This window comes from Bicyclus anynana, chromosome 2, assembly GCF_947172395.1.
Source record: "Bicyclus anynana chromosome 2, ilBicAnyn1.1, whole genome shotgun sequence".
Taxonomy (NCBI): domain Eukaryota; kingdom Metazoa; phylum Arthropoda; class Insecta; order Lepidoptera; family Nymphalidae; genus Bicyclus; species Bicyclus anynana.
Window position 1 is genome coordinate 18,456,229 of NC_069084.1, and position 14,820 is coordinate 18,471,048.

Below are 14,820 nucleotides of genomic sequence, written 5' to 3' on the forward strand. Positions count from 1 at the left end.
GAAAACAATCTGGTTAAGTATTTATCGATAGCCGTAATATGAGTCAAGTTACACATTTAAAATACATTGACTGTTTATAAAGGAACTTTAAATAGTAAACGCGTAATAAAAAGCCAATGTAAAGCGTGCACGTTATTAGATTACTGTTACATAGACAGCCGGTTTACGATTACGTAAAATGCAAGCCAAGAATTTAGTTTGGCGCGCGCTGCGACGATATAGGGACGGGTCTTTGCGCGGAACGAATTAAAAAAACAAAACGTCATTATTTGCCGCGTAAAAAATACAGATTAAATATTACTAATATTAACATCGTTCTTTTTTTTTAAAGTGTAGTGATGAGATTAATATCTATCTTGTTGTAGTGATGTGAAATATTTTATGGTGTTTTGGTGTCACGGCAGAATCTGAGCCGATAATACGATAAGTAACTAATAGAGGTGGGTTCAGTTAATAGTTTAACTCGTTGACTGGTTATATTGCTTCAATGATAACATTCTTTTGCCTTTAATGTGTTCTCAATATTATGTTATGCAGGTAGGTGCATATTTACGTATATGGTTTTAGTAGGTGTTAATTACCAAAGAAATTAGGTTCACTTGGATTATTTACGACGGTAATAAACCCCTGATTAATTTTAATCCCTGACCATAGCTGACGCAAACTAATTTTAATCCCTGACCATAGCTGACTCAATAGTGGGAAAGGTACCTACCTACCTACCTGAGTTTTTTTTATCAACTGAACGTCGATTTTGCAAAACTTCCCTGCCCATTGAAAGGCTATCACACCGGCTAATACAATGTCGGCCCAGAGAACCCATGTATACCTACCCCAAAGTATATGATGTTAAGAAAATATATATAGTATAATCATCTGGTTAAATAATTGGTTTAATAAAAATATGTTTCTTGAACAAAAAACATTTTGTCACTCACTCCCCTTGCTCAAAAAGTTCGCCGGAAGTAACTTTTGAAGCTGTATTGTTTTTTAAGTATTATTTTTTTTTTGTTACATAGAAGCTTAACAAACAAGAAAACGAACAAACAAACCCATCAGTCAAAAAATATCGTAAAACTCAGGCCGTATACAACGATCTTTGCTTGTGCTCGTTGGAGACAAACTAAAGATGAATTTATTAAAAATGTGGCAAAACTTTTTTGGAATAATGATTGCATTATTAAAGAAGAATTATCAAGTTTTTTTAGATAATTCCCATTCCCTTTTGGTTCTAATCTTACTAGAGCAGCTTAATTAATAATAATAGCCTTTTATTTTTTTTAACTTTAGTTATTTGACAACAGTACGTTAAGATTGACTTGCTTTCCATCATAGGCCTTCCCTAGAGCTTGCCACACTGAACGGTCTAGGTAGGTACCTATAAGGCTGTCTCCTCCAAATGACATCTGCTATTTTTCTGCCATCATCCTCCTATCTACGTCGCTACCTTGTTTTCGTCGTGGCCTATTCACCAATTTGGTCTTTATTGACTTTCTATTAACATAAACATCAAATCAACTGAGAAATGTCATCTACCTACTGTATGATGTCCACAAAGGGGACATTTGTTACATAGAATCTCAATTTCGTACCTATAGGTCGACTAACATACGTCAAAGTTAGTGAATTAGGTTGCAGAGCAGCTTAATATATAATGCTGGAGATATTAAAGTAGGTACCTAATTGCTTATAAATAAAAACAACTTGGTATTGCGCATTAAAATTAAGTAATGTTTACAAAAAAGTCCGTCTGACTACAGTAGGTATAATAAACAAAGATGTTTTTCCGAAGTTCTGTTTTCACGGGACGATAGCCTGACCTTGAGACGTGACTTGCCATTGTAAAGTATTGATGAATACTAATTTGTAACGTTACAAGCATCTGTCTGTAACATCGCCCGTATCACTAAAAGGTCATTAAATGTAACCTAGTCATTAAGCCTTCAATGGTTATTTTTATCGTCTATTATTTTCATGTGCAACTTTTATTTTTTTATTAGGTATAGGAACCTCGAATCGATTAGTTAGCGGAACAAACAGGCACATCCCTAAGGCCTAGTTCGGAGTATTTTAGTCAAGCACGAACAATTTTTGGATTTACCGCCCAAAAATCGTTCGTACTCAAGTAAAATACTTAAGTAGTCTGTACGGCCTCTAAGACTCACACGAAGCGATTTGTTTCTTCGTTTTATAGACGCATGGCTAGGGTATGGAACTGTCTCCCGAAGTCAGTGTTTCCTAATTCTTACAACTTGACCATCTTTAAGAAGAGAGTGAATAGGCAACTTCTAGTCAAGCGCGTTCCAACTTAGGCTTCATCTACACTTACCATCAGCTGCGACTGTGGTCAAACGCCAACCTAAACTATATAAAAAAAAATTTAATAAAAAAAATTCAACCGACTTCCAACTCACAAAATAACTTTAACTAAAAAGCAAAAAATAACATCCTACCTATGTGCTACCTTCTGATCAGTTTGAAGGCGGTGCCAAGCCAGTGATGTTTTAATTAAACACGTTTAAACTACAAAATTAATGTGGTTCTTTCAACAGCTTTAATTAAAACACGAGTCAATTCAAAGTCATTTCAAAATCGGTCCATAATTGACGGAATTATCGCTGGACATACATAAAAAAAAAAGCCGAACGTAGAACCTCCTCCTTTTTGGAAGTCGGTTAAAAAAATAAACAGAAGAAAATAAGCAGGGACCCGGCCCGGATAAAGTCTTTCAACTCCTATACTGTACCTAATATTCTCAACATTTAATGTTGTCAAACCCTTTGCTCTCGCTTAATCAATCTGATGATATCTGCATGAAAATTGTTCATTGTTTTCGTTTACTCGACAATATTTTATCTAGGTACTCTCATAATAACGAGTCTGCATCTAAATAGGTAACTTATTTGCGTTTTATGAGACGCTACTCCAAAAAGTTAAAACCTAAATAAATATCCTAATAAATATTTGGCGCAGTACATGTTAATCATAGTTATGTTTATATTGTTTTTTTCTGATTCTGGCTTCCTAATCACTGTGTGTCACAGTGTAAAAGTGTGTTCACAGGGGTAAAAGTAAAATGAACAATAAAATTCTGCCACAGCCAAGCGTTAAGACAAGAACTTATAGTCGGAGGATAAATTGTAGTAAAGTCAGCCATTGACGGTTAATTATTCTCACGTTTCTGCAGCGCAAACGGCAGCGAAGACGTTTTATAAGTCGAGCCGTCATGCACGCAGCGACCAATACACGATCATTTATAAGTAGTTGTGGGTGCTGCAGAAACGTGAGAATAATTGATCGTCAATGGCGTGCGTTAGTAAAATGGCAAGTGCAACTGTCACTGAAATGTCATTTTACTGACTGGAATTAATACTCCGACTATAGCTAGCCATTTCTCTATTGGTATCTTTCCGACTCCGTCTCAGAGCCATCTGATAGATATTCTCTAAGGATATAGGACTTGATTGTACCACAGACTAACCACGACTGTACTCGTATTTCTACACTTATATTTTAGAGAGGAAAATTTTGTATTTTTGTATGTAATTTTAAAACGAATGTGCTGATTTTAAAAACTTTTCCACGGATAGAAAGCTACATTAACAGGGAGTAAGATAGGCTATATTTAATCCCCGTATTCCCACGCAAATGAAAACTACGTAAATGAAACCGTGAGGTTCTACTAGTCACACTAATATTAGATAGCCGAAAGTTTGTGTGTGTAGCTGTGTGTGTGTTTATTCCTCCTTTACGCTGCGTCTACTGAAGGGATATGGCTGAAATTTGGAATGGAAATAGATTTTACTCTGAGGCATTTACACAGAGTCAACTTTTATCCGGAAAAAATCCATGGTTCCCGCGGGTTTTGTGTTTTGGATTCTACGCGGACGAAGTTATGGGCATCCGCTAGTTTTGTAATAAAAGTAATATCGCACACACTACCATATGAATTACTTACCAATTTACAAATTAAAGATTACATGAACACGCTACACGTGTATTTTTTGTGTTTACAATGTTGGTATTGACCTTGCGGGGCAAGCCGCGAGACGCGCACTGCTAATGAGTTTGCAATTTGTTTAATGTTATATCTAAGTTTTTATCTCGACTTTCCGGAGCTGCACGACCTTGCCGGGCAGATGGACAGGTGATTGTTGGGTTTAACTTCGTATTTTTAATTGTTTTTTAGCAATAGTTGACGGATGAACAGATGGTCCACCTAATGTTGAAAAACCGTAGCCTATAACAGAGCAATACCAGGCAGGACATACTAGAAATTGTAGTACAATACGCTGTTCTGTCTTGCTTTTTCGTGTGCCAAAATTACTCCGGTAATGTGGCACGTCTTTCTACAAACACTCACGCTTTGAAAATTAAAAAAAATATTGGGAATGACATTTACTATCGACAGGTCACGTGATCAAGTTGTCGATCACATCTGTCATTCCCATACATTTTTTAAATTTGTGGCGAACAAACTCTTTCGTTCGCCCACTTTAGGTTAGGCCATCTACATTCACATTCCAGATTCATTTCATATTTAGAATTCCCTTGACCATGCGTGGAGATATTGTTTTGCCCATAGGTACATTACATCTTTACAAGTTCTCCATTCCACACCGCTTCATCTATTTTATAGTACTTTTATTTTATATCCATATACAATTGTTATAATAAGTAAAGTAAATAAATATACATATCTATAAAATCGTCGTCTTCATATTAATATACCAATATCAAACCTCTATGGCGATAAATTTTTGAAGCGTTAGTGTTTGTAGAAAGAGAATCGACGTGCCACATGGCTACAGGTCCAGTTACCAATGTTGCTAGGCGGCAAAAGTATACTCGCCGGTAGTACTTTCCCGATCAAGGTCTGGCAGAAAGAGCTTCATTGCTTAGCTTCACTCCTTTTGAGAGATGGGAAATGAAGCTGGGACTCACAATGGTGCACCAACGCTCCATATAAAATATATTGTTATTTAATAATATTTCCACAGGAACAGGAACAACGCGGATACACCGCGGGACGTGCAAGTCTTAAACAAATACCTAATCGTAGTCGTGTTTCATAGTTTTCCACTCGTGCAAAGTCAAGACCGCTAATCTATAATATAAAAATGAATCGCAAAATGCGCTTAACTCAACAACAACTGGACCAATTTGGCCAATTCTTTTTTTAAAATGTTCGTTGAAGTACTGGGATGGTTTTTACGGCGAGAAAAATTGGAATAAATGCCGGAAAAACCATAAAAATAGCCCTTTTCTTTTTCCCATACAAATGTTTTCCAACTAAAACGTAGTCAATTTGAGCTTTATTGTTATTGTATAAAGTTCATATTTATAATAATAATAAGAAAACGGGATAGGAGTAGGGAGGGTAGGGGTAGTTGAAAGTTTACATTGAATTTCACGCGGACAAAATCGCGGGCGTCCGCTAGTGATTTATAAATTATTATTTTTCTAATGAATTTCCTCGATCCAACGACCAAGATGTGCGCAGTATGCAAGTGTTCTACTGCATATTAATGTATAGTTTAAACCCGTTTAGTCTCGCCTACTGAGCACTGTGTATTGTGCGAGCAGCCTTGGAAGGCTTCTAGTGGTAACTACTTCATACTAATCTCATATTATTATTAGAGCTCTGAATCTAGAATATAAATTTTAATTATAGTAGGTATCTATAGCTCACTGTTGAGCACGAGTCACTTATCAGAATGAGAGGGGCTAGGCTAATAGTCCACCAATGCGGATTGGCAGACTTATACGTCGCCATATAGATATGTAGGTTTCCTCATGATGTTTTTCCTTCACAATTTCAGAGACGTGATATTAAATTTCGCGAAATGCACGTATAAGTGAAAAGTTGGAGGTGCATGCCCTGAACCGGATTCGACCATATGTCCTCCGATCCAAAGGTAGATCGTATCCACTGGGCTATCACAGCCAAATCTGATGCAATTAGATAGTTTGTCACTTGAATATAAAATACTTAGACTAAATAATTATATTCTCCAAGATTTATCTCTTTCACTCACTAGATAGATAAGGTAGAGGTAACACGTAGGATTTATAACCTGATTCTTAACGTACCTAATACATTTTATTAAATAGGTAAATAGCAAAGTAAATCTGTCTGTATCACGTTTCAATTGCTGGAATGTGAAGCCCTACAGTGAGTTACAGTCGGACTCTCGGTAGCCCGCAAGCCATATTGAAGGCTTCAGCCAACTGTATTCAATAGATATAAGTGTCGCCGCACACGACACGGGCCACACGTGGCAGCCACAAACACCGCCACAAGAAGCAAGAAGACGGCCACAAAAGTAACTGAAGCGCGACGGCCATTTGTGGCCGGTGGTCGACACAAAAGTCGACAACTTTGCGGTCGGTGGTTGCTACTTTTCGACTCCAACAGGTTTACTGAGATAAGGGACGGCCTCTGTGGTCCAGTGGTATGCGCGGTGGATTTACAAGCCAGAGGTCCTGGGTTCGATTCCCGGCTGGGCCGATTGAGCTTTTCTTAATTGGTCCAAGTCGGGCTGGTGGGAGGCTTCGGCCGTGGCTAGTTACCACCCTAGCGGCAAAGACGTACCGCCAAGCGATTTGGCGTTCCGGTACGATGCCGAGTAGAAACCGAAAGGAGATTTTCATCCTCCTCCTAACAAGTCAGCCCGCTTCCATTTTGGACTGCAGCATCACTTACCATTGAGATTGTAGTTAAGGGCTAACTTGTAATAGAATAAAAAAAAAGGGAGAGAGGGGTGCGGAATCGCGCGAGTAGCGTGTGGCGGCGTTTAGTGGCCGGTGCGGACCACAAGAAGCGAGCAGCGACGATTGTAGCGTGTGGCGGCCACCGGCGTCAACCGTGTGCATTTACAATGTATGAAAACTACAGGAAATATGCCGGTAGCGGGGTTTCGTGGTTGTGGCCGGTGGCCCGTGTGTGGGAGTCCTTATGTATGCGTCAGTTTTAATGAATTCAGTAACGATAAACGACACCAAATTCTATAAATATGGCATCTTTTGACAGAACATATCTAAAAAAGAAATGTGAAAAGCTTCCTACAATTTATCTAGAACTGCGACTAGTTTTAGAAAAGCCTTTTTGTTTTAAGTTAAATTTGTCATAATCATTGAATCTTAAAATGTTAAATTGTATAAGCTATTACATATGTTTTCTTTTTTTTTATTTGTTTGCTTTTAAATTAGGATTATACATAGTCTATTTAAATTTTTCATACACCAAATTATTATGGTAGAGAGTATCAGGGTCTTATTATATTTAAGTAATCTTTGTAAACCTGCTTTCTGATGAATAAATAAATTATTATTATTATTATTATTATTATCCAAATGAATTAAACTCTCACGCCCAGTACAAAATAAATATATATAAAAGCCAAAGGGAAAATAAATAAACTTACTTAAATACACAAAATAAATAAACTTAAATATATATTACATAAATACATATATGCACCGGGCGGAGGATTCACCCCGGCAGGGAGACCAAACGGCCGGGGGTCAGGGCGACAGGTGGAGAAACCGGCGGACTATCCTAGCCGAGTCCAGCAAGACCGCTTTTTGCATCTTGCCTGCGAGCGAACTGCCACGGAACCCCAGCCGCCTCAGATGGTGAGCGAGGCTGACTGGGATCAAACCGTTGGCAGATATAACGATGGGGATGATTTCAGTGGACTCCACATGCCACATGGCGGTAACCTCATGAGCCAGATCTAGATATTTACGTTTTTTCTCTGTCTCAGCTCTCACAAGGTTCTCGTCATATGGAATTGTGATGTCCACTAAAAACACCCTCGACTGTGCCCGGTCCAACACCACGATGTCAGGCTTATTCGCAAGAATAGTCCTGTCCGTGATAATGGACCGGTCCCAATAGAGCCGGACTCCGTCGCGTTCAAGCACTGGCACCGGTGTGTACTTGTAATAAGGCAACCTCTGGTCCAGGAGACCGTACGTCAGAGCAAGCTCTTGGTGAAGGATTTTGGCTGCTTGGTTGTGTCTGTGCAGATACTCAGTGTTGGCAAGAGCTGAACAACCCGAAAGGACATGTCTGAGTGACTCGCCGGGATGGCGACAGGCTCGACAGATGTCGTGAGTGCCATCCTTCAGAATGTACTTTCGGTAGTTCCGCGTCTTTACCACCTGATCTTGTATCGCAAAGACAAACCCTTCGGTTTCCCCAAAGAGGTCACCGAAGCGCAGCCACTGCACAGACGCTTTTTTACTGACATGGGGCTCATGAAGAGCCTTAAAAAAGCGTCCGTGCAGCTCCTTCCCCTTCCATACGGTCTCCCGGTCAGAGATGCTCTATACCACTGGTTTTTGCCATTCGCTGTTGGCCAAGGATAGCGGGGTGAGTCCTTTATCACATGCTATGACTTCTGTATGCATCGGGGACTCCCTTTTCGTCTCGAAGTAGGTCCTGAGGCTGCATATCTCCCGATTGTGCATGGTCTTGGCGCTAAGTAGGCCTCGACCACCACACTTTCGGGGGACATACAATCTCATGACAGACGATTTTGGGTGATGCATACGATAGAGAGTCATAGTCGTGCGGACCCTTCTATCCAGGACGTCTAATTCGGTCTGAGTCCATCTGAGCACGCCAAAGGTGTACATGAGAACAGGCATGACCCAGCCGTTATAAGCTCGAATCTTATTGGCGCCCGACAAATAACTTTTACAGATCTTTGTCAGACGTCGATAAAAACCCTCGCAAACTGACTGTTTCATGTCCGCCTCTTGCACCCCTATAGATTGTGACATGCCCAGATACCGGTAAGATTCAGTTTCAGAAAGGGTCTTGATGTTAAGCAGGTCAGGATTGATCCCGACCGTGTGAGTGACCTGACCCCTCTCCACATGCAAGACCGCACACTTGTCTAGTCCCAGCTCCATTCTGATGGAATTACTGAATCCCGTGGTGAGATTCAGTAATTCCTGCAGTCGGGTAGCATTGGGCGCTAGCAGTTTGAGGTCGTCCATGTAGAGAAGGTGAGGCACTTTTGTCCCTCCTCTCCGAAACTGAAAGCCTGTCCCCGAACCCTCTAGTAATGTACTGAGAGGATTCAAGGCCAAGCAAAACCATAGTGGACTCAGACAGTCACCCTGGAAGATACCCCGGCGTATCCTAATCCGGTCATCGGCAGCCGCCAACCGCTCGCCATGGAGACAAAGGATCGTGCTCCATTGCCCCATACATGACCGGAGGAAGTCTTGAACTGTACAATCGATTTTGTACAGCTCAAGGACCCTCAAGAGCCACGAATGAGGCACCGAGTCGAATGCCTTTTTATAGTCAATCCAGGCTGCGGCAAAATTCCGGCGGTTGCGCTTGACCAACTGGCCCGCGACGGAGTCGATGAGAAGGAGCTCCTTGGTACCACGACTACCACCCCGACATCCGTTCTGAGCCCCAGACATGATGTTATTATCGTCTACATGACGAGTTATCTTAGAGCTCAGAACGGATGTCAGTGTCTTATAGATGGTAGTAAGACACGTGATGGGGCGGTATTTTGAGGGATCTACGATGTCGGTGGTCTTTGGAGCTAAATGAGTGATCCCGGTGGTGAAAAGGTTCGGGAGTGTCCCTTGCTCGAGAGCCTCTTGGAATTGGCGAGCCAAGGTGACATGGCAAGTCGAGAACGCCTTCAGCCAGTAGTGATGCAGTCCGTCGGGCCCCGGACTTTTCCAGTTCGCGGCCCGCCTTACTGCACCAACTACATCCTCCGTAGAGATGGCGACTGGGTTCATCGGCCTGATTGCGGCACATGTCTCCTCTATCGCCGAAATCCAAGGACCCTCATCGTGCTCTACCTCTCTTGACCATATGTTTCGCCAAAAAGCGATAAGGTCAGCCGGATTCGGCTGTGGAGAGGTAGAACAGACTGCAGGACACTCCAATCTGTTGTAGAACCTTTTCTGATCACTCGAGAAAAGACGATTTTGCTGAAATCGCTCAACTCTTTCCGAGTATCGTCGTATGCGGTTCCCCCATGCAGCGATTTTCTGCTTCAGGTCGTCGATGCGCTCCGTCAGTTTTAGGGTTATGTCCGGCTGATCCAGCCTAACCCCGAGCCCGTTAAAGGCTATTCTGACGGAGCGCACAATCCTTGGCCTTCTATTGCCCAACCTGAAGCATAGCAGTCTGCCAATGAGGCCTCTGGCAAGGGTGATACGGCGTTCTATCCTTCTCTTCCAGGCTGGTTCTGCTCTGATGTTATTAACAGAACGCCCCGGGCGTCCAGGTTCCTTGGTTTTGATATCAATGAAACGGTGGACGGTTAGGGCTGCCCCGAAAAGGATAGAAGCCGTATCATCCAGACCAGAGCTGCCCGCCAGATGTTGGGGCAGCATTTTGTTGACAGCCTCAATGACATCCCGCGTCGCTATATTTAGCGCAATACGGGAGAGCCGCGGACGATTCTCTAGAGGAGCATTACGGATTTCAGCAATCGTCTCTTTTAGGATCCTTCTCATCCGCTCTAAATCAAGGGAGACGGTTCCCTCAGTGTCCTCCTCCTCTGCATGCAAATCTTGGGACATAGGTTCAGTCTCTTCGCGGACAGGCGCCGCCGGTGAGACGATTTGCTCTGCAGAAGAGGTTGGCACTTCGGGAACAGCCTCACGTCGTAATCGTTCGAGCTCGGTCGCGTTGAAGATGTTAGAACGCTGAATAAACCGAGCTCGATCTGCTAGGTTCTGTTCCGTGACAGTTAAGTGCGGCTCAAGCAGCAAGAACTCGCGGTACATTGCTGCTCGGTAGCCAGTCCGTCCGGTTTCTCCCCCTGTAGCCCTGTAGTACGCGCGCATGACATTTTTGTTCATGTCGCATGTCCATTTCATGCGCCGTACGCCACCAGCGGCGGGCTCTGAAGATTGGGCCCTAATGGATCCTGTCAGAGCCAAGCCCTCTGGTGGAGATGATGGATGTGCCGACCGGACAGGTGGTAGTGCCGGTCGACGAGTTTGGCTGGCGGCTCGCATGCTGCCACGTCCAGCGCCAGCCCCAGACGCGCCCTGGCGACCCCCAGGTAGCGGCCCTATACGCGCATCATTATTATCCATCATCATAAGTATTTAGGGGGAGGGGTGAGTGGTGATCACATCACTCGGGGTCCACTCATGTCCCCGAGGAGGCTAGTATTTTACGAGCCAGCTAGCTCTGCGGAGAACCAGAAGATGTTAGTTGGTTCTCCGATGACCCTTAGTCGCCTCTTACGACACCCTCGGGATAGGTAGGGGTGGCAACATTCTGCTCTGCCGGTGCCACACGGCTTTTATTATTATTATTATTATTAATCAAATCAAATCGATTATTTGATGATACATTAATTCATGTTATTTTTATTATTTTTCATGTCAAAGTTAAGGAAAGTGTGACTGTATTACGCCCAATGGCGTACAAAATATTATTACTAATTGATTATTAATATTATTCATTACAAATTACATAAATCCATAATAGTAAAAATGGTGAAAATTATCTTCGGAAAGGGTTATCCGATATTCTTCATGAATTTTTCCACTAAAATCGCATTTTTGTTAAGAATAATCGTTTAGCATGAATAAAAACTACGTTACCATAGAGAGTCATACTAATACCAATATCTGCATCAGGGGTTAATAATATAGCATATATGAAGACAGATACATACATAAAGTTATATCTAACTGGATTAGTTTAAACTCAGTTTCGAAGTTCCCCTTTAAACTCATACACATGTGGTATAATTTACTACTGACTACTCTAGACCCTCTACAATATCACCTCACTGGACGCACCTACCAAACTAGAACGTGACATCTCATAATTATGCAGTGGAAAGGCAATTAGAGTTTAGCATTACTTTAATGGCTTTTCACTTTTTTGATTGCGCGTTTTGTTCTCGAACGTACGAAGCAGTCCGCACTTAACTTGCACTAGGCCAATCTTAACCTAATTAACATTAAAATCATGCTTGTATTTATTGCCATTAACTCTCTCCGTTAACCCGTCCGTCCGTCCGGGGTAACATTTGTTACATAGAATCTCAATCTCAAAGAGTTTATTTGTTTGATTGAACGCGCTAATCTCAGGAACTACTGGTCTGATTTGAAAAATTCTTTCTGTTTTAGATAGCCCATTAATCGATGAAAGCTATAGGCTATATATTATCCCCGTATTCCTACGTGAACGAAATCCACGCAGGTGAAACCGCGCGGCGTCAGCGTAGCCTTCATCGATTAATGGGCTATCTAACACTGAAAGAATTTTTCAAATCGGACCAGTAGTTCCTGAGATTAGCGCGTTCAATCAAACAAACAAACAAACAAACTCTTCAGCTTTATAATATTAGTATAGATGTTAACTAGCATAGGTACGTCAAAGGTAGTGGATTTGCCAACAGGACTCCATCCTCTTCAATTTGGAGCTCAGACCCGTCAGAAAGAAAGAATCAGAAACTGACGGCTTAATGTGCTCTCGACTACACGAGTAACATTCTCGACTGCTATTTAGAATAATTCCTTAAAAGAAAAACTTAATTTTTCCTCGCAATCGAGGATATATCTGGTACCTCAGGATCCGAAGCAACAAATAATAATCACTAGACCAACGAGGAAGTAAACTTTTTTTTTACCCACCTTAGAAATAATACAATAAGGAACTTAAGCTAACTAGTTATTAGGATAAGTTAGCTTAAGTTCCATATTGTATTCTTTCTCAAAAATAAAAAAAAAAACGCTAACTTATCCTAATATACAAATTGGAATGGTGATGGAAAATTCCACGTAGAATGGTGGCAAGAAGACTGACCGCACTTCCGCTCTGGTTATTCTTTGGGTAATAAATGAGCCAGCCCTTCTGTCACCAGTCGAGGCAACTGGCCTCGGTGAAATTATTCAGAGAATCTTTTTTGGTACTACGACTCCCATGGCCCAATTATCCGCAAGCCAAAAGGAACAAATACATATTAATATAGTATTTATATATATCTTCAAACCAATAAGTCAAACTACGCAGTATATTTTTCACGTTTGAAGTGCCTAACATGTTATCAGGCTACAATTACGGCCTCCATGATTACACAGCGGAAGTAAGTCATTTTGCGCCAAAGTCAAGGTTAGGTTAGGCTTCAATGGCGTGTTTACAGTTTGCTGGTTTTATGTTATATAATATATCATATACTACATCCGTGTTTGTTAACTGCTTGTCATAACAAAGGTTGTGAAGATAGACCATTCACTGCCAGTCAAATTACTATACTGCCAGACTAGATTACTAGATAAATCTATCTATATCACGCCACCTCTATCGACTGCGAATTATAGTGGTAAAATATTTTAAAAGTTTTGTTCCGCGTGGTTCCTGTTCCCGGGTATAATACGGGGATAAAATATAACGTATGACACTGAAAAGTACGTGGTTTTATAGTGGTAAAAGAATTTTCCAAATCACTGATTAGGCGCTAAAATCTAGTACATAGGTATCTTTTGTTATTCATCGAAAGTTAGCAACTGTGATCTCAACTGATTATTTTGTTTTTATTCTTTACGTTAGTTTAAGTTAGTTCTTCACTACTATCTCACATGGTAGGAGTAGGAGAGATGATAGAAGGATCCTAACTTGTTAAGAGTAGGATGGAAATCCACACCCCTTTCGGTTTCTCCACGACATCATACTGGAACGCTACATCGCATGGGGTACGTCTTTGCCGGTAGGGTGGTAGCGGTGGAAGCCAGCACCAGCAAGAGCAGGACCAATTAAGAAAACCATAAACGGCCCAGCCGGGGTTTAAACCCAGGACTTCTCATCATATCAGCCGATGGACGTCCACTGCAGGACATAGGCCTTTTGTAGGGACTTCCAAACATCACGATACTGAGCCAACTGCATCCAGCGAATCCCTGCGACTCGCTTGATGTCGTCAGTCCACCTGGTGGGGGGTCGGCCAACACTGCGCTTACTAGTGCGGGGTCGCCATTCCAGCACTTTGGGACCCCAACGTCCATCGGCTCTTCGCACTATGTGCCCCGCCCATTGCCACTTCAGCTTCGCAACTCGTTGAGCTATGTCGGTGACTTTGGTTCTTCTGCGGATCTCCTCATTTCTGATTCGATCACGCAGAGATACTCCTAACATAGCTCGTTCCATCGCCCGCTGTGTGACTCTGAGCCTTCTTATGAGGCCCATAGTTAGCGACCAAGTCTCGGAACCATAGGTCATCACTGGCAACACGCACTGTTCGAAGACTTTTGTCTTCAGGCACTGAGGAATTTCGGACGAAAAGATGTCGCGAAGTTTCCCGAATGCAGCCCAGCCGAGTTGGATTCGACGGTTCACCTCTTTCTCGAAATTGGACCTACCTAACTGGATCATATGTCCTAGGTATATGTATTCGTCTACAATTTCGAGTGCAGCGTTCTCAACTATAACTGGGTGGAGCGATACATGAGCATTACACATTATTTTTGTTTTGCCCATGTTCATTTTCAGGCCCACCTGTTGAGAAACGCTGCTGAGGTCATTGAGCATGGTACTAACGTCATCCAGAGTCTGTGCCATGATGACTACATCATCCGCGAACCGCAGTTGAGTGATGTACTCGCCATTGATGTTGATGCCAAGTCCGCCCCAGTCCAGAAGCTTAAAGACGTCTTCCAATGCGGCGGTAAATAGCTTCGGAGAGATCACATCTCCCTGACGCACTCCTCGCTGCAACTGGATTGGCCTCGTAGTCTGATCCTGAATACGGACTGACTTCTCAGTCTTATAAATCCACCACTGCGCTACTGAGGCCATCAATGCTA

At 42.1% G+C, this 14,820-nt stretch overlaps 1 protein-coding gene across 2 annotated transcripts in view; it reads left to right on the forward strand.

The window, feature by feature from the left end:
- The first annotated feature begins 214 nt into the window (after positions 1-214).
- LOC112056215 (rhophilin-2-B) overlaps positions 215-14,820 on the forward strand; it is a 92,794-nt gene continuing 78,188 nt past the window's right edge. The window contains exon 1 of one of the 2 annotated variants that reach the window (XM_052889101.1): positions 215-537. The gene's annotated coding sequence lies outside the window, so the exon portion shown is untranslated. The remainder of the gene's footprint in view (positions 538-14,820) is intronic. The other variant, XM_052889095.1, reaches the window with a different exon arrangement.